The sequence below is a fragment of the Microcebus murinus genome, unplaced genomic scaffold (genome assembly GCF_040939455.1).
Source record: "Microcebus murinus isolate Inina unplaced genomic scaffold, M.murinus_Inina_mat1.0 scaf074_hap2_Mmur4.0, whole genome shotgun sequence".
Classification (NCBI taxonomy): Eukaryota; Metazoa; Chordata; class Mammalia; order Primates; family Cheirogaleidae; genus Microcebus; species Microcebus murinus.
The window spans coordinates 4,436-30,127 of record NW_027439020.1 but is presented as its reverse complement, the minus strand read 5'-3'; the positions used below and the strand labels follow the sequence as shown (position 1 = coordinate 30,127).

At 39.5% G+C, this 25,692-nt stretch overlaps 1 non-coding gene across 1 annotated transcript; it reads left to right on the top strand.

Annotated features, from left to right (window-relative positions):
* Window positions 1–2,951: 2,951 nt before the first annotated feature.
* On the top strand, window positions 2,952–3,058 carry LOC142869391 (U6 spliceosomal RNA). The gene has a single exon (XR_012918020.1). It is a non-coding gene; the product is annotated as a U6 spliceosomal RNA (small nuclear RNA).
* The last annotated feature ends 22,634 nt before the right edge of the window (window positions 3,059–25,692 follow it).

The following is a 25,692-nucleotide window of genomic DNA, read 5'->3' as shown; positions in this document are numbered from 1 at the left end:
ATAGTGCTCAAAGTCCCATAGCAATCAGGCAAGAGAGGGGTATTAAGGGCATTCAAGTGGTGGCAGATGAAATCAAACTCTCGCTCTTTGCTGATGATATGATATTATACCTAGAGAAACCCCATGGACTCACCCAAGAGATTACTAGATTTTATAAATGAATTTGGTAAAGTTTCAGGTTATAAAATCAACATACACAAATCAGAATCATTCATGTATGCCAAGAACCATCAAGCAGAAACTCAAATCAAAAATGCAATACCCTTTACTATAGCCCCAAAGAAAACTAAATATCTAGGAGTATACTTAATGAAAGATACAAAATATTTATACAAGGAGAACTTCAAAACACTAAAAAAAGAAATTGCAGAAGATTTAAACAGATCGAAAAATCTACCTTGTTCATGGATTGGTAGAATCAATATCATTAAAATGTCAATATTCCCTAAAGTGATCTACAGAATCAATGCAATCCCCATCAGAATACTATCAGCATTCTTTACAGATATAAAAAAATAAGTCTTCACTTTGTATGGAACCAGGAAAAAACGTGTATTGCCAAAGCAATCTTCAATAAAAAGAACAAACTGTTAGACATCAGTCTTCCTGACTTCAAGCTGTACTATAAAGCAATAATAGTTAAATCAGCCTGGAACTGGCACAAGAACAGAAGCATCAATATCTGTAATAGATCTGAGATACAAGAGATGAAACCATCAGTATACAGTAACTTAATCTTTGATAAAGCTGACAAAAATATACAATGGGGAAAAGAATCTCTCTTCAATAAATGGTGCTGGGAAACCTGGTTAGTTACATGCAAAAGAGCGAATCAGGATCTCACCTCTCACCACTCACTATATTTCACTCAATATGGATAACAGACTTAAACCTAAGGCATGAAACCTTAAGAATCCTAGAAGAAGATGTTGTGAAAACTCTGTGAGACATTGGTGTAGGCAAAGAATTTTTGAGGAAGACCCTGAAGACAATCACTGCAGCATCAAAAATAAACAAATGGGATCTGATCAAATTAAAAAGTTTCTGCACAGCCAAGGAAACTATCAGTAGAGGAAATAGACAACCCACAGAGTGGGAGAAAATATTTGCTCTAGAGATCTCTGATAAAGGTCTAATAACAATAATCTATCTAGAACATAAAAGAATTAACAAGAACAAATCAAACAATCCCATCAAGAAATAGGCAAAGGAAATGAATAGAAACTTCTCCAAAGAAGACAGAATAATGGCCTGCAAAGATATAAAAAAATGCTCAACATCTCTAATCATCAGAGAAATGCAAATCAAAACCACAATGAGATACCACCTAACCCCAGTAAGAATGGCCTATATCAAGAAATCCCAAAACAGCAAATGCTGGCGAGGATGTTGAGAGACAGGAACACTCTTACACTGCTTATGAGTCTGAAAATTAGTGCAACCTTTGTGGAAAATAATTTGGAGATACCTCAAACATCCAGAAATAGAAATACCATTCGATCCAGCAATAGCATTGTTGGGCATCTACCTAAAAGAGCATAAGACATTCTATTATAAAGACATCTGAACCTGAATGTTTATGGCAGCATAACTCACTATTGCACGGTCATGGAAACGACCCAAGTGCCTGTCAATTCATGAGTGGATAATTAAAATGTGGTATATGCTCACAGTGGAATATTACTTAATTCTAAAAACGACAGTGAGCTAGCACCGTTTATGCGATCCTGGATTAAGCTTAAGCCAGTTATCCAAAGTCAGGTAACACAAGATATAGAAAATGGGCCCCACATCTGCTAGCCATCAAATTAGTACTGACTGATTAAAACTATGATGCTCAAATGGTGGTAGTGTTCACCAGGGATTCAGGGGGGGGGGATGTGGTGAGCATTTTGGAAGGAAAGGGCATACCTCTAACCCTTCTTAGGGAGAGGCAAAGATAATCAATGTAACCAAAATTTCATAAAAAACCACACTTTTATTGGGTGGTGGTCAGGTGGGAGGGGTGAGGAGGAGAAGGGTGTATACTTACATAATGTGTGCGGTGCGCACTACGTGGGGATTGGACACGCTTGAATTTCTGGCACATTGGGTGGAGGGAGGGGTGGCAGGGGCAATATATGTAACCCTAATATTATTTGTACCCACATAATATGATGAAATAAAAGGGGAAAAAAGAAATCACTGGAGATATTATGCTAGGTAACTATTTTTTCACACTAGTGCTAAAACAACTCTGCTCTGATTTTCTGTAATTGCAGTGAAAGAAGTAGTAGTGGGAGAAAAACCCATTATGTTGAGCCCTCCTGGCATGAATTTCCCTATCTAGGGTACCCATGGAAAAGGGAATGACCCCAAGGGATGAATAGTAGATCCCCGGAGTCATAGTAAAGTCCTAGTCCCAGGGGCAGCAATGACAGATCTTTGTGTTTCTCTGGAACAAGGAATTTCCATGAGTGTATCATGGGAATTGAGAAACCAAAATCACCATAAAAACTTTATCGCAACATAACTATCTCTCATGTCCTCTCTTCTACCCACCTTGCCTCTTGTTACAGACTAGGCAACCCTTGTGTATTAGTCAACTTTGTTGTGGTAACAAACAACTCCAAACTCTTCAGCTTATAGTAATGATTATTTCTTTCTCACATAACATACTGGCAAATGTGGGTCTGTTCCTGGCTGTGAGTCAGCTTTATGCATTTTCTCATTCTGGGACTCAGACTGAAGGAGCAGTCCCTATTTGGGATGTGCTAAATTCATGGCAGAGGGAAAGAACAAGAACCAGAGCTGTACCATGCAGTTTAGCTTAAGACTTATGCTTATATTTGACATATGTCATATTGACTCACATTCCATTGGCCAAGTACAACATAAAAGGAGTGAGAAAGTATACCCCACCTGGGAGGCAGGGAAAGGGCATTTTTAGAAACCTTAAAATTTGTACCCCCGTGCTCGCTTTGGCAGCACATATACTAAAATTGGAACGATACAGAGAAGATTAGCATGGCCCCTGCGCAAGGATGACACGCAAATTCCTGAAGTGTTCCATATTTTTTCAAGGAACTACAAAATACAGTGGAAAGTCTCAAGAACAGGGTAGATGAAACAGAAGAAAATATCTCAGAGATTGAAGATAACACCCTCCAACTAAATAAAGCAGTCACAGAAATAGAGCAGAGAAACAAGAGAAAAGAGCAAAGCCTACAAGAGCTGTGGAATTATGTGAAGAAACCTAATGTGAAGGTCATAGGCTTACCAGAAGGGGAAGAAAACAACACTCAATGGTTGGACAAGCTGTTTGAAGATATAATAGAGGAAAATTTCCCAGGCCTTGCTCAAAATCTCCATATACAAGTTCAAGAAGCTCAGAGGACCCCTGGGAGATTCAATGCAAACAGGAAGACGTCACGACATGCAGTCATCAGATTGACCAAAGTATCAACCAAAGAGGCCCTTCTAAGAGCTGTAAGACAAAAGAAGCAAGTAACATACAAGGGAAAGCCAATTCGAATAACATCAGACTTCTCTAATGAGACCTTACAAGCAAGGAGAGACTGGGGCCCCATTCTCACTCTTTTGAAACAAAACAATTCCCAGCCCAGAATATTATTCCCTGCAAAACTAAGATTCATATATGAAGGAGAAATAAAAACATTCTCAGACAAGCAAAGGCTCAGATAATTCACCAAGACAAGACCAGCCCTACAAGAAGTACTTAAAACAGCGTTTTGTACGGAACATAATAATAATAACCCACGAATATAAAAACAACCAAAACCCAAAGATATTAAAGGCCAGATATTACAATGGCTCAAGACAGAACTCATAGCAACAACATCCAACCCAACAGAATGAACAGTAATCTACCTTACCTATCAGTTCTCTCAATAAATGTAAATAGCTTAAACTCTCCACTCAAGAGACATAGGCTGGCTGAATGGATAAGAAAATACAGGCCAAGTATATGCTGTCTTCAGGAAACACATCTAACCTGCAAGGATGTATATAGACTAAAAATAAAAGGGTGGATATCAATATTCCAAGCAAATAGAAGCCAAAAGAAGGCTGGCGTGGCAGTTCTAATTTCAGACGATTTAGTTTTTAAAGCAACAAAAGTAGTGAAAGACAAAGAGGGTCATTATATAATGGTGAAGGGCACAGTTCATCAAGAAGAGATAACAATTTTAAATATATATGCACCCAACTTAGGTGGACCCAGATTCATAAAGCAAACCTTACTGGAGCTAAGCAAATGTATTAATAGCAGCTCTATAAGCACTGGAGATTTCAACACCCCACTGACGGCATGAGACAGATCCTCCAAACAGAAAATTAATAAAGAAATAATGGACTTAAACAAAACTCTAGAACAATTAGGTCTTACTGACATTTACAGAACATTCTACCCAAAATCCACTAAATATACGTTCTTCTCATCAGCTCATGGGACATTCTCTAAGATTGACCATATCCTAGGACACAAAGAAAATCTCAAGAAATTTAAAGAAATATAAATCATACCATGTACCTTCTCAGATCACAGTGGAATAAAACTACAAATTAACCCTAACAGAAACTCACATTACTACACAGAAACGTGGAAATTAAACAATCTCCTACTAAATGATTACTTCGTAAATGAAGAAATCAAGACAGAAATAAAAAAATTTTATGAAAAAACGACAATGGAGAGACAAGTTATCAACTCCTCTGGGACACAGCTAAAGCAGTTCTGAGAGGAAAGTTTATCTCCATAAATGCCTATAACCAAAAGACAAGAAGATCACAAATAGACAATCTAATGAAACCACTCAAAGAGCTGGAAAAAGAAGAACAGACCAACCCCAAACCCAGCAGAAGAAGTGAAATCAACAAGATCAAATCAGAACTAAATGAAATTGAAAACAGGGAAGCTATTCAGGAGATTAATAAAACAAAAAGTTGGTTCTTTGACAAAATAAACAAAATTGACACACCATTGGCTAAGCTAACGAAAAGCAGAAAAGACAAATCTCTAATAAGCTCCATCAGGAACAAAAAAGGAGATATCACAACTGATCCCAAAGAGATACAAGATACAATTTATGAATACTACAAAAATCTTTATGCACACAAACTGGAAAATGTGGTGGAAATGGACAAATTTCTAGAAACACACAGCCTCCCTAGGCTCAACCAGGAAGAAATAGATTCCCTGAACAGACAAATCTCAACAGCTGAAAAAGAAACAGCAATTAAAAATCTCCCTAAAAAGAAAAGTCCCGGTCCAGATGGCTTCACACACGAATTTTACCACACTTACAAAGAAGAACTAGTACCTATGTTGCAGAAACTATTCCACAACATCGAGAAGAACGGAAAGCTCCCCGATACCTTTTATGAAGCGAATATTACTCTGATACCAAAACCAGGAAAGGATGCAACAAAAAACAAAATCTACAGACCAATATCCCTAATGAATATAGATGCAAAAATTTTCAACAAAATCTTAGCTAACCGAATCCAGACACTTATCAAAAAAATAATCCACCACGACCAAGTTGGCTTCATCCCAGGGATGCAGGGATGGTTCAACATACGTAAATCTATAAATGCAATTCACCACATAAACAGAAGCAAAAACAAAGACCACATGATTCTTTCAATAGATGCAGAAAAAGCTTTTGACAAAATTCAACACCCTTTCATTATATGAACACTTAAGAAAATAGGCATAGAAGGCACATACCTAAAAATGATACAAGCCATATATGACAGACACATAGCCAACATCATACTGAATGGGGAAAGATTGAAATCATTCGCACTTAGAACTGGAACCAGACAAGGCTGCCCACTATCTCTACTTCTGTTCAACATAGTGCTGGAAGTCTTGGCTACAGCAATCAGACAGGAAAATGGAATCAAAGGTATCCAAATAGGGGCAGAAGAGATCAAACTTTCACTGTTTGCTGATGATATGATATTGTATCTAGAAAACCCCAAAGATTCAACCAAGAAACTCCTGGAACTGATCAATGAATTTAGTAAAGTCTCAGGATACAAAATCAATACACAGAAATCAGAGGCATTCATATACGCCAACAACAAACTAATTGAGACCCAAATCAAAGACTCAATTCCCTTCACAATAGCAAAAAAGAAATTAAAGTACCTAGGACTATACTTAACCAAGGAGATAAAAGACCGCTACAGGGAGAACTATGAAACACTGAGGAAGGAAATAGCAGAGGATGTAAACAGATGGAAATCCATACCATGCTCGTGGATCGGCAGACTCAATATCATCAAGATGTCTATACTACCCAAACTGATCTACAGATTCAATGCAATACCTATTAAAATCCCATCAGCATTCTTCACAGATATAGAAAAAATAATTTTACGCTTCATATGGAACCAAAGAAGACCCCGAATATCAAGAGCAATTCTAGGCAACAAAAACAAAATTGGAGTTGTTAATACGCCAGATATCAAACTATACTACAAAGCTGTAGTAATTAAAACAATATGGTATTGGCACAAAAATAGGAACATTGACCAGTGGAACAGATGTGAGAATCCTGATATAAAACCATCCTCATATAGCCATCTAATCTTTGGCAAAGCAGAAAAAAACATACGCTGGGGAAAAGAATCTCTCTTCAATAAATGGTGCTGGGAAAACTGGATAGCCACCTGTAGAAGGCTAAAACAGGACCCACACCTTTCACCTCTCACAAAAACCAACTCACGCTGGATAACAGACTTAAACCTAAGGTATGAAACTATTAGAACTCTAGAGAAAAAAGTTAGAAACACTCTCCTAGACATCGGCCTGGGCAAAGAGTTTATGAAGAAGTCCCCAAAGGCAATCCCAGCAGCAACAAAGATAAATAAATGGGACATGATCAAACTACAAAGCTTCTGCACAGCCAAAGAAATAGTCATGAAAGTAAACAGACAACCTACAGAATGGGAGAAAATTTTTGCATCCTATGCATCCGATAAGGGACTGAAAGCTAGAATATACTTAGAACTCATGAAAATCAGAAAGAAAAAATCAAATAACCCCATTAAAAAGTGGGCAAAGGACTTGAACAGAAACTTTTCTAAAGAAGACAGAAGAATGGCCAACAAACATATGAAGAAATGCTCAACATCTCTAATCATCAGGGAAATGCAAATCAAAACCACAATGAGATATCACTTAACCCCAGTGAGAATGGCCTTTATCAAAAAATCTCCAAACAATAAATGCTGGCGTGGTTGCGGAGAGAGAGGAACACTCCTACACTGCTGGTGGGACTGCAAACTAGTTCAACCTCTGTGGAAAGCAATATGGAGATACCTTAAAGCGATACAAGTGAATCTACCATTTGATGCAGCATCCCATTGCTGGGCATCTACCCAAATGATCCAATGACACTCTACATAAAAGACACCTGCACTCGAATGTTTATAGCAGCACAATTCATAATTGCAAGGCTGTGGAAACAGCCCAAGTGCCCATTAATCCAAGAATGGATTAATAAAATGTGGTATATGTATACCATGGAGTACTATTCAGCTCTAAGAAACAACGGTGATATAGCACATCTTGTATTTTCCTGGTTAGAGCTGGAACCCATACTACTAAGTGAAGTATCCAAAGAATGGAAATACAAGCACCAGATATATTCTCCAGCAAACTGGTATTAACTGAGTAGCACCTAAGTGGACACATAGGTACTAGAGTAATAGGGTATTATGCAGGTGGGATGGCGGACGGTGGCGGGTATATACATACATAATGAGTGAGATATGCACCATCTGGGAGATGGTCATGATGGAGACTCAGACTTTTGGGGGGAGGGGGGGAAATGGGCATTTATTGAAACTTTAAAAACTGTACCCCCATAATATGCCGAAATAAAAAAAAAGGTGGTATATCACCATTGTTTCTTAAAACTGAGTAGTACTCGATGTTATACATATACCACATTTTATTAATCCACTCATGAATTGATGGGCAATTGGGATTTTTCCACAACTTTGCAATTGTGAATTGTGCTGAAATAAACATTGAAGTGCAGCTGTCTTTTTCATAAAGGGACTTTTGATCTTTTAGATAGATGCCCAGAAGTGGAATTGCTGGATCAAATGGTACATCTACTTGTATCACTTTAAGTATCTCCATATTGCTTTCCACAGAGGTTGAACTAGGTTGCAGTCCCACCAGCAGTGTAGGAGTTTTCCTATCTCTCCGCATCCACACCAACATTTATTGTTTGGGGAAGTTTTGATAAAGGCAATTCTTATTAGAGTTAAGTGATATCTCTTTGTGGTTTTGATTTTCATTTTCCAGATGGTTAGAGATGTTGAGCATTTTTTCATATGTTTTTGGTCATTATTCTGTCTCTTTTTGAGGAGTTTCTGTTCATGTCCTGTGACCATTTTTTGATAGGGTTGTTTGATTTTTCTCTTGTTGATTTTCCTGAGTTGTAAATAGATTCTAGTTATCAGCCCTTTATTGGATGTGACGCTTGCGAAAATTTTCTTCCATTCTGTGGGTTGTCTGTTTGTTCTCTTGACAGTTTCTTTGGCTGTGCAGAAGGTTTTTAATTTGATAAGGTCCCATTTATCTATTTTTGATGTTGCTGTGATTGCCTTGGGACCTTCTTCATAAATCCTTTGCCTAGACCAATGTTAGAATAGTATTTCCAACATTTTCTTCTAGAATTCTAATAGTTTCACACCTAAGGTTCAAGTCTGTTACCCAGCGTGAGTCAATTTTTGTGAGAGGTGAAAGGTGTAGGTCCTGTTTCAGTCTTCTGCATGTGGCTATCCAGTTTTCCCAGCACCATTTATTGAATAAGGATTATTTTCCCCATTGTATGTTTTTGTCGGCTTTGTTGAAGATTAGTTGGCTATATGAGGATGGTTTTATATCTGGGTTCTCTGTTCTGTTCCACTGGTCAATGTCCCTAAACTTGTTCCAGTTGCAAGCTGTTTTAATTACTATAGCCTTGTAGTATAGTTTTTAATCTGGTAAATTGATACCTCCTATTTTGTTTTTATTGCCTGGGATTGATTTTGCTATATGGGGTCTTCTCTGGTTCCATATGAAGCCTAAAATTATTTTTTCTATATTTGTGAAAAATGATACTGGTATTTTAATAGGAATTGCATTGGCCCTGTAGATTACTTTGGGTAGTATAGACATTTTAACAATGTTGATTCTGCCGATCCATGAGCATGGTATATTCTTCCCCCTGTTTACATCCTCTGCTTTTTCTGATTAATGAATTTGGTAAGATCTTAGGATACAAAATCAATACGCAGAAATCAGAAGCATTCATATATGCCAACAACAGTACAAGTAAGAACAAAATCAAAGACTCAATTCCTCAAAATAGCAACAAAGCAAATCAAGTACCTAGGAATATATTTAACCAAAAAGGTAAAAGACCTCTACAGGGAGAACTATGATTATCTGGTTTTTTAAAATATTTTTTTTTAAAATCACATTTCTGGGAGGGCAGAGCAAGATAGCAGACGAGAAACACTGCCACAGAGAGTGTCTCTGCAGAAAAGACATGTTCTAGGAAAATTAGAAGAAAGAATCAAGCAAACAAGCATACATCAGACGAGGTTCGGAAGGCGGGTCACCCGAGACCGCAGGAGACTCCACAGGAGGAGGTTGCAGAGGAGAACGGCAAGCAGAAACCTCCTGAATAGCCTGGAGACCAGCAGCAAGGGTAGGTATAGCGGTTAACTTCCCCTACCTTGTATTTCGTACTGCTGGTAGGGTCCCCAGTGGTTGGAGAGACCTGCGGACACCAGCCCAGAGACAGCCACCACCAGTGAGCAGTAAGCCTGTAACGGACGTGGCACCAGGCTCCAACTCCCTCAGGGCACCTCCCTGTGCACAAACCCAAGCCGCAAGGCAGGCACCATATTGCATCATTCTCCCTTCCCCCATCCCTATCCACGCTGGCAAGAGAGACAATATAGCCACCAGCAGGAGGCATCTCCAGGAAAATGGACCTTCCCTTTTGGGGCCCTTCAGATGACTGAGGAGTACTCAGTGAGCTCCCTACCCGCCAGCACTCCCAGGTGCTGCTGGGCTGGCGATTCCAGGAGAACAGGACAGACCCTGAGGCTGAGAGACATCAACCCAGCTTGGGCTCCCCATGGGTGAATTAAGACTGGCACTCGTCTCCCTGATGGGGTTAGGGATTGAACTCTGGGGCCCAGAGGTCAGACCTGCAGACGAGATCCCGTGCACCAAAGACTCACATTGCCTGAGGCAAAGAAGGGATTTTGTGAACAGCCTACTGAGGTTTGTTTGCCTGCGGGGGCAGATCGGTGTGCTTGAGGGCAACCCTCCTCCCAAATGGAGGCCATGCACCCAGCCCAGGTGGTGTTCCTACACAGGGAACCTCCTGGCCAGCATCACAGCCAGGGGAGGCCTGGTGGCATGTGGTCAGGCCTGCTGGCAGAGGCCCAGGAGAAGCTGCGGAGTTCGGAGGGAGGAAAGGAGTGAGGCCTGGTCCAGACTGCGGGTCTCAGATGGCCACACACCAACACACAGACTTTCTGACTGAGTGGGACCATTCCATCCTCTCCCTGACAACTTTTCCCAGAAGCAGAGAACAGAACTTTGACCCTTGCTAACAGCATTTGTGGTACCTGAGAGCAGGCTTACCCAACTCAGCTCTGCCCAGACTCAATCCCAGACTAGCCGTCACTGAGGTGGAGAATAAGGACACACATGGAAGTCCCAGGGCCCCAATCTCCACCTGAGGCATTAGAGTGCCTCTCCAGAGGAATAAGAACTGAATACAAGACCCAAATATAATAGTGTAGCCTGTTCCTCCAAGTAAGCACCTCCTACTGACAGGGAGGGCACTCTGCACACCCTTTTCATGGCACCTACTGACTTATCATACAGGGTGTGGTTGAATCTCACCCCAAAACACCACCTACTGTGTCAGAGACTAAACAGGGTGTGTCAATACCCAAACAAAAACGTAAAACCAAGAAGCAACAACTGATCCAGATGGGAAGAAATCAGTGAAGGAACTCTGGAAATATGAAGGACCAAATGGAAAGCACACCAGCAAAGAGGAACACCAGCCCCTTAGAAATGGACTCCAACCAAAATCAGACCACTAAAATAACAGAAGAAGAAGGATGAATGTGGATGGAAAGAAAATTCAATGACTTTCAAGAACAATTGGATAATCAACACAAAGAAAACTCAAAAAGATTCCAGAAACAAAAACTCACCAAAGAAATTGAAATAATACATAAAAATCAACCCAAACTCCTGGAAATGAATAATCAATCCAGGGAACTATAAAACACAGTGGAAAACCTCAAGAACAGGGTAGGTCATACAGAAGAAAGAATCTCAGAGATTGAAGATAACACCTTCCAATTAAATAAATCGGTCACAGAGATAGAGCAGAGAAACAAGAGAAAAGAGCAAAGCCTACAAGATATGTGGGATTATGTGAAGAAAGCTAATGTGAGGTTTATAGGGTTACCAGAAGGGGAAGAAGACAACACTCAAGAGTTGGACAAGCTATTTGAAGATATAATAGAGGAAAATTTCCCAGGCCTTGCTAAAAATCTCCAGATACAAGTTGAAGAAGCTCAAAGGACCCCTGAGAGATTCAATACAAACAGGAAGACGTCGCAATATGCAGTCATCAGACTGACCAAAATATCAACTAAAGAGGACCTTCTGCAAAGTGTAAGATGAAAGAAGCAAGTAACATACAAAGGAAAGCCAATCCGAATAACGCCAGAGTTCTTTACTGAAAGCTTACAAGCAAGGAGACACTGGGGCCCCATTCTCACTCATCTGAAACAGAATAATGCCCAGCCTAGAATCTTATTCCCTGAAAATCTAAATTTGTATATGCCGGAGAAATGAAAACATTCTCAGATAAGCAAAAATATAGAATAAAGACTGAGGGAATTCACCAAGACAAAACCAGTCCTTTATGAAATACTCAAAACAATGTTACCCACGGATCAGCATAATAAACACTCACGTCTGTAAATCCATTCAAAAGCTAAAGATCAAAGGCCAGATACCACAAGGGCTCAAGGAGAAAACAAAGCAAAAAAGTTCAACCCAACATAATGAACAGAAATCTGCCCCGCCTATCAGTTATCTCAATAAAGGTGAATAGCTTTAACTCCCCACTCAAGAGACATAGGCTGGCCAAATGGATAATAAAAATACAAGCCAAGTATCTTCTCTCTTCAGGAAACACATCTAACCTGGAAGGATGCAGTTAAACTAAAGGTAAAGGGGCGGAGATCAATATTTCAAGCAAATGGAAGCCAAAAGAGAGCTGGCGTGGCAGTGCTGATTACCACTTAGTTTTTAAATCAACAAAAGTAATAAAAGACAAAGAAGGTCGCCATATAATGGTGAAGGATACAGTTGAACAAGAAGACATAACAATTCTAAATATATATGTACCCAACCTAGGTGCATCCAGATTCATAAAGCAAACTCTACTTGATCTAAACAAATGGATAAACAACAACACCATAATACCCAGAGACTTTAAAACCCACTGACAGCATAGGACAGATCCTCCAAACAAAAAATCAATAAAGAAATAATGGACTTAAAGAGAACTCTAGAAAAATGGGCCTGACTGACATTGACAGAACATTCTACCCAAAACCCACTGAATATACCTTCTTCTCATCAGCTCATGGGTCATTCTCTAAGATTGACCATATCCTAAGACACAAAGAATGTCTCAAACAATTTTAAAAAATGGAAATTATACCATGTATCTTTTCAGATCACAATGGAATAAATGTAGAAATCAACCCTAACAGGAACTCTCATTTCTACACAAAGACATGGAAACTAAACAAACTTCTGCTGAATGATCACTTAATAAATGAGGAAATAAATATGGAAATCAAAAGATTCTTTGAAGTAGATGACAAAGGAGATACAAGTTATCAAAACCTGTGGGATAAAGCTAAAGCAGGCCTGAGAGAAAAGTTTATTTTCATAAATGCTTATATCCAAAAGTTGAAAAGATCACAAAGAGACAACTTAATGAATCATCACAAAGAACTGGAAAAAGAAGAACAGACCGATCCCAAACCCAGAAGAAAAAGTGAAATCATAAAGATCAAATCAGAACTAAGTGAAATTGACAACAGGGAAACTATACGGAAGATTAATAAAACAAAAAGTTAGTTCTTGGAAAAAAATAAACAAACTTGACACATCATTGGCTAGACTAATGAATAGCAGAAAAGAAAAATCTCTAATAAGCTCCATCGGAATAATAAAGGAGAAATTGCAACTGATGCCCCAGAGATAATATATAATTTATGAATACTACAAATGCCTCTATACACACAAAATGGAAAATGTTGAGGAAATGAACAATTTCTTAGAAACACACAGCATCCCTAGGCTCAACCAGGAAGAAATAGAATTCCTGAACAGATCAATATCAAGTACTGAAATACTTGATATTTCAAGCAATAAAAACCTTCCTAAAAAGAAAAGTCTTGGACCAGATGGTTTCACACCCGAATTTTACCACACCTACAAAGAAGAACTGTTGCCAATCCTGCAGAAATTATTCCACAACATTGAGAAGGATGGAATCCTCCCCAACACATTTTATGAAGTGAACATTACCATGATTCCAAAACCAGGAAAGATGCAACAAAAAAAGAAAACTACAGACCAATATCCCTTTTGAATATAGATACAAAAATTCTGAACAAAATTCTAGCTAACCAAATCTACGTGCTTATTATAGAAAATAATCCATCACAACCAAGTGGGCTTCATCCCAGAGATCCAGGGATCATTCAACATATGGAAATCTATAAATTTAATTCACCACATAAACAGAAGCAAATACAAAGACCATATGATTCTCCTTATCAATACATGCAGGAAAAGCATTTGACAAAATTCAAAACCCTTTTATGACACTCAACAATATAGGCATAGATGGGTCTTACCTAAAAATGATACAAGCCATATATTACAGACCCACAGCCAATATCATACTGAATGGGGAAAAATTGAAAGCATTCCCACTTGGAACTGGAAAAAGACAAGGTTTCCCTTTATCTCCACTTCTATTAAACATAGTGCTGGAAGTCCTTGATACAGCAATCAGACAAGAGAGTGGAATTAGGGGCGTCCAAATGGGAGCAAAATAGATCAAACTTTCACTCTTCGTTGATCACATGATATTATACCTAGAATACCCCAAGGATTCAACCAAGAGACTCCTTGAACTTATGAATGAATCTGGTAAAGTCTCAGGATACAAAATCAATACACAGAAATCAAAGGCATTCATATACGCCAGCAACAGTCAAAGTGAGAACCAAATCAAAGACTTAATTCCCTTCAAAACAGCAACAAAGAAAATGAAGTACCTAGGAATATATTTAAGGAGGTAAAAGACGTCTACAGGGAGAACTATGAAACACTGAAGAAAGAAGTAGCAGAGTATGTAAACAGGTGGAAGAATATACCATGGTCATAGATCAGCAGAATCAACATTGTTAAATATCTAAAATCCTGATATAAAACCATCCTCATATAGCCATCTAATCTTTGACAAAGTAGACAAAAATATACGCTGGGGAAAAGAATCCCTTTTCAATAAATGGTGCTGGGAAAACTGGATAGCCACCTGTAGAAGGCTAAAACAGGACCCACACCTTTCACCTCTCACAAAAACGAACTCACGCTGGATAACAGACTTAAACCTAAGGTATGAAACTATTAGAACTCTAGAGGAAAAAGTTGGAAACACTCTCCTAGATATTGGCCTGGGCAAAGAGTTTATGAAGAAGTCCCCAAAGAGAATCACGGCAGCAACAAAAATAAATAAATGGGACATGATCAAACTACAAAGCTTCTGCACAGCCAAAGAAATAGTCATGAAAGTAAACAGACAATCTACAGAATGGGAGAAAATTTTTGCATCCTATGCATCCGATAAGGGACTGATAACTAGAATATACTTAGAAATCATGAAAATCAGGAAGAAAAAAATCAAATAACCCCATTAAAAAGCGGACAAAGGACTTGAACAGAAACTTCTCTAAAGAAGACAGAAGAATGGCCAACAAACATATGAAAAAATGCTCAACATCTCTAATCATCAGGGAAATGCAAATCAAAACCACAATGAGATATCACTTAACTCCAGTGAGAATGGCCTTTATCAAAAAACTCCAAACAATAAATGCTGGCGTGGTTGCGGAGAGAGAGGAACACTCCTACACTGCTGGTGGGACTGCAAACTAGTTCAACCTCTGTGGAAAGCAATATGGAGATACCTTAAAGCGATACAAGTGAATCTACCATTTGATCCAGCAATCCCATTGCTGGGCATCTACCCAAATGATCCAATGACACTCTACAAAAAAGACACCTGCACTCGAATGTTTATAGCAGCCCAATTCATAATTGCAAGGCTGTGGAAACAGCCCAAGTGCCCATCAATCCAAGAATGGATTAATAAATTGTGGTATATGTATACCATGGAGTACTATTCAGCTGTAAGAAACAATGGTGATATAGCACATCTTATATTTTCCTGGTTAGAGCTGGAACCCATACTACTAAGTGAAGTATCCCAAGAATGGAAAAACAAGCACCAGATATATTCTCCAGCAAACTGGTATTAACTGAGTAGCACCTAAGTGGACACATAGGTACTACAGTAATAGGGTATTGGGCAGGTGGGAGGGGGAGGGGGGCGGGCATATACGTACATAATGAGTGAGATGTGCACCATCTGGGAGATGGTCATGATGGAGACTCAGACTTGTGGGGGGAGGGGGGAAATGGGCATTTATTGAAACCTTAAAATCTGTACCCCCAGAATATGCTGAAATAAAAAGAAAATATATCTATACTACCCAAAAGTTACGTACAGAATCAATGCAATCCCTATTAAAATACCAGCATCATTTTAAACAGATATAGAAGTAATAGTTTTACACTTTGTATGGAGCCAAAGAAGACCCCATATAGCAAAATCAATCCTAGGCAATAAAAACAAAATAGAAGGTATCAATTTACCAGATTATAACTATACTACAAGGCTATAGTAATTAAAACAGCTTTCAACTGGCACAATAGGGACATTGAGCTGTGGAACAGAACAGAGAACCCAGATATAAAGCCATCTTCATATAGCCAACTAATCTTTGACAAAGCAGACAAAAACATACACTGGGGAAAATAATCTTTATTCAATAAATGGTGCTGAGAAAACTGGATAGTCACATGTAGAGGACTGAAACAGGACCCACACCTTTCACTTCTCACAAAAATCAACTCAAGCTGGGTAACAGACTTGGACCTTAGGTGTGAAACTATTAGAATTCTACAGGAAAACTTTGGAAATACTCTTCTAGACATTGGCCTAGGCAAAGAATTTGTAAAGAAGACCCCAAAGGCAACCACAGCAGCAACAAAAATAAATAAATGGGACCCGATCAAATTGAAAAAGCTTCTGCACAGCCAAAGAAACTGTCAAGAGGAAACATACAACCCACAGAATGGGAGAAAATTTTTGCAAGGTGTACACCCGATAACGGGCTGATAACTAGAATTTATTTAGAACTCAGGAAAATCGTCAAGGAAAAATCAGAAACCCTATCAAAAAGCGGGCAAAGGACATTAGCAGAAAGTTTTCAAAAGAAGATAGAATAAAAGTCAACAAACATATGAAAAAATGCTCAACATCTCTAATCATCAGGGAAATGCAAATCAAAACTGCAAGGAGATATCACTTATCTCCAGTGAGAATGGCCTTTATCAAAAAGTCCGTAAACCATAAATGTTTGCATGGATTTGGGGAGATAGGAACACTTCTACACTGCTGATGGGACTTCAAACTAGTTCCACCTCTGTGGAAAGCAATATGGAGATACCTTAAAGCGATACAAGTAGATGTACCATTTGATCCAGCAATTCCACTACTGAGCATCTACCCAAAAGATCAAATGGCACTCTGCACATGGGACACCTGCACTCGAATATTTATAGCAGCACAGCTCACAATCGCAAAGGTGTGGAAACAACCCAAGTGCCCATCAATACATGAGTGGATTAATAAAATGTGGTATATGTATACCATGGAGTACTACTCAGCTTTAAGAAACAATGGTGATATAGCACCTCTTGTATTTTCCTGGATAGAGATGGAACCCATTCTACTAAGTGAAGTATCTCAAGAATGGAAAAACAAGCACCACATGTACTCACCTGCAAATTGGTATTAACGGATCAACTCCTATGTGGACATATAGGAATAACATTGATTGGGTGTCAGGCGGGTGAGAGGGGGGAGAAGGGGATGGGTATATACAAACATAATGAGTGAGATGTGCAATGTTTGGGTCATGGTCCTGCTTGAAGCTCTGACTCAAGGGGGGAAGGGGGCATGGGCATTGTATTTAACCTTAACATTCATACCCCCATAATATGCTGAAATAATAAAAAAATGGAAAAAAATATTAAAAATCACCTTTTTTGAGATGGCTTGAGTTTTAGGTGAGTAATGGTGCTTGGGCTTATCTTGAGTCTATTAGTTTTGCTAATCTGCCAGTGTACCTACCAAACGATGGATTGATTGATTTTCTTTCTGAACTTTTATGAAATAGGTTTTAAAGGCAAATGCTCTGTTGCTGTCTGTATCACCGTTTTCCAACTACTCTCTTTTTGAAACTTGTTAAATTCAAAAATTATTTCTGCAGCCATTTAATTTGTTCCATTAATTCAAATATTGATTTCACTTTTCCTAGGGACATAAAATAGATGACACATGTTTATATCAGAGAGCTTTAGAATGCTTTGTACTTTCTCAATTAGAGCCTTCTCTATTAATTCAAAAGTACTTACACAAAGTTAGATGGGGTGGATTTATGTTCCTAAACTCCTTCCCCCTTTTCTTCCTTTACTTTCTTCTCCTCTTCCTTCCTTTTGGGTACAGAAAACAGACATATTAAGCACCTACTGTGTATCAGGCCTTGTACGAGATGTTTTCAGGTGCATTTATTCATCACAAACTATTTTGAAGTAGGATGTATTATCATTGTTTTACTAATAAGAAAACTGAGGGTCACTGAGGTTCAATGACTCATTCTAGTTTGTATGACTAGTGCATCTTCCCTGCACATGCCTGCTTTCTTTGGTGTACCGAACTCAAATCAGCCCCCCTCAAATCCATTTTATTTGGATCCCCAAATCCAACTTAGTAAATGGAAACAACTTTAACCATTTGCATTGTAATTTATAAGAACATGTTAATTTTTCCTCTAGCTTTCTGTGGAAACCTGAGAATTATAGATGAATATAGTGAAGAAAATAAAAATTATAATCATATCATGCAGAAATAACTCCTAATATTATAGTGAATGTCCCTCCAATACAAAGCACATTTACATATATCATTTGTGTTTCCCAGGAACCCTATATGATATCATATCCATTACACACTAGAGGAAGCTGAAGTTCAGAAAGATATGGACCTTACCCAAAGTATATGATTGGAATGTGGTTGAAGCCAGGTGTACCCCTAGGGTTGATTCTAGTGTGAAGTTGATTTTGCCACATAAGCAATATCTCTTAAAGACAAAGAAAGAACTTCTCAGGCATCATTTATCCTCATCATTTGAGCATATGTCAATGTTTCATAAATACAAATCCTGTCCTAGCCCCACTAATGATTATGTGCCAAGTACTCAAATTAAGCCAGTATTCTTTTGTAGTCCTACGAGGTCATAGGATGGCCTCCAAAGAGGTGCCTCATTGGCAGTGTCTAATATATAGAATGGATTCTGATGACTTGTTTCTTCCACAGCCTTTGTCCAAGACTGAGAATACAACTCATGTCCTAGCTTGCCACCAACTTGGAAACAGGCCTCTTAGGAGTTTCATAAATGCACTGGGGATCTGAATCCAAGTCTTGGTTTCCTCTTGGCACATGTAAATATTCAATGAATACTTAGTACTGGTGGGTACTTGAACGTACCATCATAGTCTGATGGCCTTTAAAAACAGGCACTTTGGGAGGAGGGTGGATCAAGATGGCGGACGAGAAACACCAACAGACAGACAGTCTCTCCAGAAAAGACAGCTTCTAGCAGAAAGTAGAAAAAAGAAGCAAGAAGACGAGCATACAGTGGATGAGGGCCAGAAGGAGGGGTACCTAGACTCCGGGAGACTCCACGGGAGGAGGCTGCGGAGGAGAACTGGAGGCTGAGACCACCGGAGCAGCCCGGACACCAGCAGCAAGGGTAGGTGATTTTGCCGATTCCCCTCCCCTGCATATGGGACTGCTGGTGGGCTCCTCAGCAGGTGGAGAAACTTGCGGAAACCAGCCCAGAGACAGGCGCCGCCAGCCAGCGGTGAGCCTGTAGCGGACGTGGCAGCAGGCTGCAACTTCCTCCGGGCACCTCCGTGTGCACAGACCCTAGAAGCACAGAAGACGCAATATTGCCCCCTCCTCCCCTCCGCTGACCCTACCCGCGGCTGCCCAGAGAGACAATACAGCCACCAGCCAGAGGCACCTACAGGGAAAAGGACCTTCCCTTATGGGACCCTACAGCTGACTCAGGAGAACTCAGACTGTGAGCTCCCTAGCTGCCAGCTCTCCCAGGTGCTGCTGGCACAGTGTTCCCAGGAGAACGGTGCAGACTCAGAGGCTGAGAGACACAGACCCAGCTTGGGTTCCCTGTGGGTGAACTGGGACCGAAACTCCTCTCCCTGGTGGGGCTACAGTTTGAACTCTGGGACCCAGAGGTCGGACCTGCAGACCAGATTCCGTGCACCGAGTCTAGCATTGCCCGTGGCACAGAAGGGTTATACGTGAATAGCTTACTGAGGTGTGTGTACCTTCAGGGGCAGATCAGAGTCCTAGATGTCAACCATCCTCCAAAAAGGAGGCCATAAGTGCAGCTCAGGAGGCATTCCTACGCAGGGAATCTCCCTGCCTACATCACAGTCCGGGGAGGCCTGGTGGCTTGTGGTCTGGCCTGCTGGCAGAGACCCAGGAGTAGCTGCGGAGTTGGGGAGGGTGGAAAGAAGCGAGGCCAGCTCCAGACTGTGGGTCCCAGACAGCCCCACCCCGACACCCAGACTTTCTGGCTGAGCAGGAACATTCCAGCCCTGCCCTGACACCTTTTCCTGGAAGCAGAGAACAGAACTTTGACCCCTGCTAATGACATTGGTGATGCCTGAGGGCAGGCTTACCCAACCCAGCTCCGCCTAGAACAAGAGCTGATAACAGGACACAAAATCAACAGCATACCCTGTTCCTCCATGCAAGCGCCACATACTGACAGGGACAGCATCCTGCACAGCCTTTTCACGGCACCCACTGACTCAATATACAGGGAGTGGTCAAATCTCACCCACAGACACCACCTTAATGGCTCAGAAACTAAACAAGGTGTGTGAATACCTGAACAAAAACCTAAAGGAAAGAAACGCAACTGAATCGACATGGGAAGAAATCAGCGAAGGAACTCAGGAAATATGAAGAACCAAATGGAAAACACACCCCCAAAGAGGAGCACCAGCCCCCATAGAAACGGACACCAACCAAAATCAGGCAACCAATATGACAGAAGAGGAATTTCGTATGTGGATCATAAGAACACTCACCGACCTGCATGAACAACTCAATAACCAACACAAAGAAACCACAAAAAGCCTCCAGGACCTAGAAGAAAAGTTCACTAAAGAAATAGACACTATGAAGAAAAGATTAACCGAACTCCTGGAAATGAAGAATCAATTCAGGGAACTACAAAATGCAGCAGAAAGTGACAAGAACGGGGTAGATCAAACAGAAGAAAGAATCTCAGAGATTGAAGATAACATCCTCCAACTAAATAAAACCGTCTCAGAGATAGAGCAGAGAAACAAGAGAAAAGAGCAAAGCCTACAAGAGCTGTGGGATTATGTGAAGAAACCTAATGTGAGGGTCATAGTGTTACCAGAAGGGGAAGAAGACAACACTGTCGGGTTGGACAAGCTATTTGAAGATATAATGGAGGAAAATTTCCCAGGCCTTGCTCAAAATCTCGATATACAAGTTCAAAGAGCCCAGCAGACCCCTGGGAGATTCAATGCAAACAGGAAGACGTCACAACATTCAGTCATCAGACTGACCAAAGTATCAACCAAAGAGGCCCTTCTAAGAGCTGTAAGACAAAAGAAGCAAGTAACATACAAAGGAAAGCCAATTCGAATAACACCAGACTTCTCTAATGAGTCTTTACAAGCAAGGAGAGACTGGAGCCCCATTCTCACTCTTCTGAAACAAAACAATGCCCAGACTAGAATCTTATTCCCTGCAAAACTAAGCTTTATATATGAAGGAGAAATAAAGACATTCTCAGACAAGCAAAGGCTCAGAGAATTCACCAAGACAAGACCAGCCCTACAAGAACTACTCAAAACAGTGTTACGCATGGAGCACCATAACAAAAACTCACGAATATAAAAACAACCAAAACCCAAAGATTAAAGGACAGATAATACAAAGGTTCAAGAGAGAAATCAAATCAACAACATCCAACCCAACAGAATGAACAGTAATATACCTTACCTATCAGTTCTTTCAATGAATGTGAATGGCGTAACTCTCTACTCAAGAGACATAGGCTGGCTGAATGGATAAGAAAATACAGGCCAAGTATATGCTGTCTACAGGAAACACATCTAACCGGCAAGGATTCATGTAGACTAAAAGTAAAAGGATAGAGATGAGTACTCCAGGCAAGTGGAAGCCAAAAGAAGGCTGATGTGGCAGTTCTAATTTCAGACAGTTTAGTCTTTAAACCGACAAAAGTAGTGAAAGTAAAAGAGGGTCATTATATAATGGAGAAGGGCACACTTCAACAAGAAGAAATAACATTTTAAATATATATGCACCCAAAATAGGTGCACCCAGATTCATAAAGCAAACCTTACTGGATGTAAGCAAATGGATTAATTGCAACTCTATAATCACCGGAGATTTCAACACCCCACTGATGACACAAGACAGCTCCTCCAAGCAGAAAATTAATAAAGAAATAATGAGTTTAAACAAAACCCTGGAACAATTGGGTCTGACTGACATCTACAGGAGATTCTACCCAAAATCCACTGAATATACATTCTTCTCATCAGCTCACGGGACATCCTCTAAGATTGACCATAACCTTGGACAGAAAGTAAATCTCAAGAAATTTTAAAAAATAGAAATCATACTATGTATGTTCTCAGATCACAGTGGAATAAAAGTAGAAATCAACACTAACAGAAACTCACATTTCTATAAAACGTGGAAATTAAACAACCTCCTACTAAATGATTACTTCATAAATGAAGAAATCAAGATGGAAATAAAAAAATTCTATAAAGAAAACAACAATGGAGAGACAAGTTATCAACTCCTCTGGGACACAGCTAAAGCAGTTCTGAGAGGAAGATTTATCTCCATAAATGCCTATAACCAAAATTCAAAAAGATCACAAATAGACAATCTAATGAAATGACTCAAAGAGTTGGAAAAAAAAACAGACCAACCTCCAACCCAGCAGAAGAAGTGAAATCAACAAGATCAAATGAGAACTAAATGAAATTGAAAACAGGGAAGCTATTCAGGAAATTAATTAAACAAAAAGTTGGTTCTTTGAATAAATAAACAAAATTGGCACACCACTGGCTAAGCTAACGAAAAGCAGAAAAGAGAAATCTCTAATAAGCTCAATCAGGAATAAAAAAGGAGATATCACAACTGATCCCAAAGAGATACAAGATACAATTTATGAATACTACAAAAATCTTTATGCACACAAACTGGAAAATGTGGAGGAAATGGACAAATTTCTAGAAACACACAGCCTCCCTAGGCTCAACAAGGAAGAAATAGATTCCATGAACAGACCAATCTCAACAGCTGAAATAGAAACAGCAATTAAAAATCTCCCTAAAAAGAAAAGTCCCGGTCCAGATGGCTTCACACCTGAATTTTACCATACTTACAAAGAAGAACTAGTATCTATCTTGCAGAAACTATTCCACAACATCGAGAAGAACGGAAACCTGACACCTTTTATGAAGCGAATATTACTCTGATACCAAAACCAGGAAAGGATGCAACAAAAAAAGAAAACTACAGACCAATATCCCTAATGAATATAGATGCAAAAATTTTCAACAAAATCTTAGCTAACCGAATCCAGACACTTATCAAAAAAATAATCCACCACGACCAAGTGGGCTTCATCCCAGGGATGCAGGGATGGTTCAACATATGTAAATCTATAAATGCAATTCACCACATAAACAGAAGCAAAAACAAAGACCACATGATTCTTTCAATAGATGCAGAAAAAGCTTTTGACAAAATTCAACACTGTTTCATGATACGAACACTTAAGAAAATAGGCATAGAAGGGACATACCTAAAAATGATACAAACCATATATGACAGACCCATAGCCAAGATCATACTGAATGGGGAAAAACTTAAAGCATTCCCACTTAGAACTGGAACCAGACAAGGCTGCCCACTATCTCCACTTCTGTTCAACATAGTGCTGGAAGTCTTGGCTACAGCAATCAGACAGGAAAATGGAATCAAAGGTATCCAAATAGGGGCAGAAGAGATCAAACTTTCACTGTTTGCTGATGATATGATATTGTATCTAGAAAACCCCAAGGATTCAACCAAGAAACTCCTGGAAGTGATCAATGAATTTAGTAAAGTCTCAGGATACAAAATCAATACACAGAAATCAGAGGCATTCATATACGCCAACAACAATCTAATTGAGAACCAAATCAAAGACTCAATTCCCTTCACAATAGCAACAAAGAAATTAAAGTACCTAGGAATATATTTAACCAAAGAGGTAAAAGACCTCTACAGGGAGAACTATGAAACACTGAGGAAGGAAATAGCAGAGGATGTAAACAGATGGAAATCCATACCATGCTCGTGGATCGGCAGACTCAATATCATCAAAATGTCTATGCTACCCAAACTGATCTACAGATTCAATGCAATACCTATTAAAATCCCATCAGCATTCTTCACAGATATAGAAAAAATAATTTTACGCTTCGTATGGAACCAAAGAAGACCCCGAATATCAAGAGCAATTCTAGGCAACAAAAACAAAATGGGAGGCATTAATATGCTAGATATCAAACTATACTACAAAGCTGTAGTAATTAAAACAATATGGTATTGGCACAAAAACAGGAATATTGACCAGTGGAACAGATGTGAGAATCCTGATATAAAACCATCCTCATATAGCCATCTCATCTTTGACAAAGCAGACAAAAACATACGCTGGGGAAAAGAATCTCTCTTCAATAAATGGTGCTGGGAAAACCGGATAGCCACCTGTAGAAGGCTAAAACAGGACCCACACCTTTCACCTCTCACAAAAACCAACTCACGCTGGATGACAGACTTAAACCTAAGATATGAAACTATTAGAACTCTAGAGGAAAAAGTTGGAAACACTCTCCTAGACATCGGCCTGGGCAAAGAGTTTATGAAGAAGTCCCCAAAGGCAATCACAGCAGCAACAAAAATAAATAAATGGGACATGATCAAACTACAAAGCTTCTGCACAGCCAAAGAAATAGTCATGAAAGTAAACAGACAACCTACAGAATGGGAGAAAATTTTTGCATCATATGCATCCGATAAGGGACTGATAACTAGAATATACTTAGAACTCACGAAAATTAGGAAGAAAAAATCAAATAACCCCCTTAAAAAGTGGGCAAAAGACTTGAACAGAAATTTTTCTAAAGAAGACAGAAGAATGGCCAACAAACATATGAAGAAATGCTCAACATCTCTAATCATCAGGGAAATGCAAATCAAAACCACAATGAGATATCACTTAACCCCAGTGAGAATGGCCTTTATCAAAAAATCTCCAAACAATAAATGCTGGCGTGGTTGCAGAGAGAGAGGAACACTCCTACACTGCTGGTGGGACTGCAAACTAGTTCAACCTCTGTGGAAAGCAATATGGAGATACCTTAAAGCGATACAAGTGAATCTACCATTTGATCCAGCAATCCCATTGCTGGGCATCTACCCAAATGATCCAATGACACTCTACAAAAAAGACACCTGCACTCGAATGTTTATAGCAGCACAATTCATAATTTCAAGGCTTTGGAAACAGCCCAAGTGCCCATCAATCCAAGAATGGATTAATAAAATGTGGTATATGTATACCATGGAGTACTATTCAGCTCTAAGAAACAATGGTGATATAGCACATGTTATATTTTCCTGGTTAGAGCTGGAACCCATACTACTAAGTGAAGTATCCCAAGAATGGAAAAACAAGCACCAGATATATTCTCCAGCAAACTGGTATTAACTGAGTAGCACCTAAGTGGACACATAGGTACTACAGTAATAGGGTATTGGGCAGGTGGGAGGGGGGAGGGGGGAGGGGGGTGGGTAAATACATACATAATGAGTGAGATGTGCTCCATCTGGGGGATGGTCATGATGGAGACTCAGACTTTTGGGGGGAGGGGGGGAAATGGGCATTTATTGAAACCTTAAAATCTGTACCCCCATAATATGCCAAAATAAAAAAAAAATTAAAAAAAAATCTCCCTAAAAAGAAAAGTCCCGGTCCAGA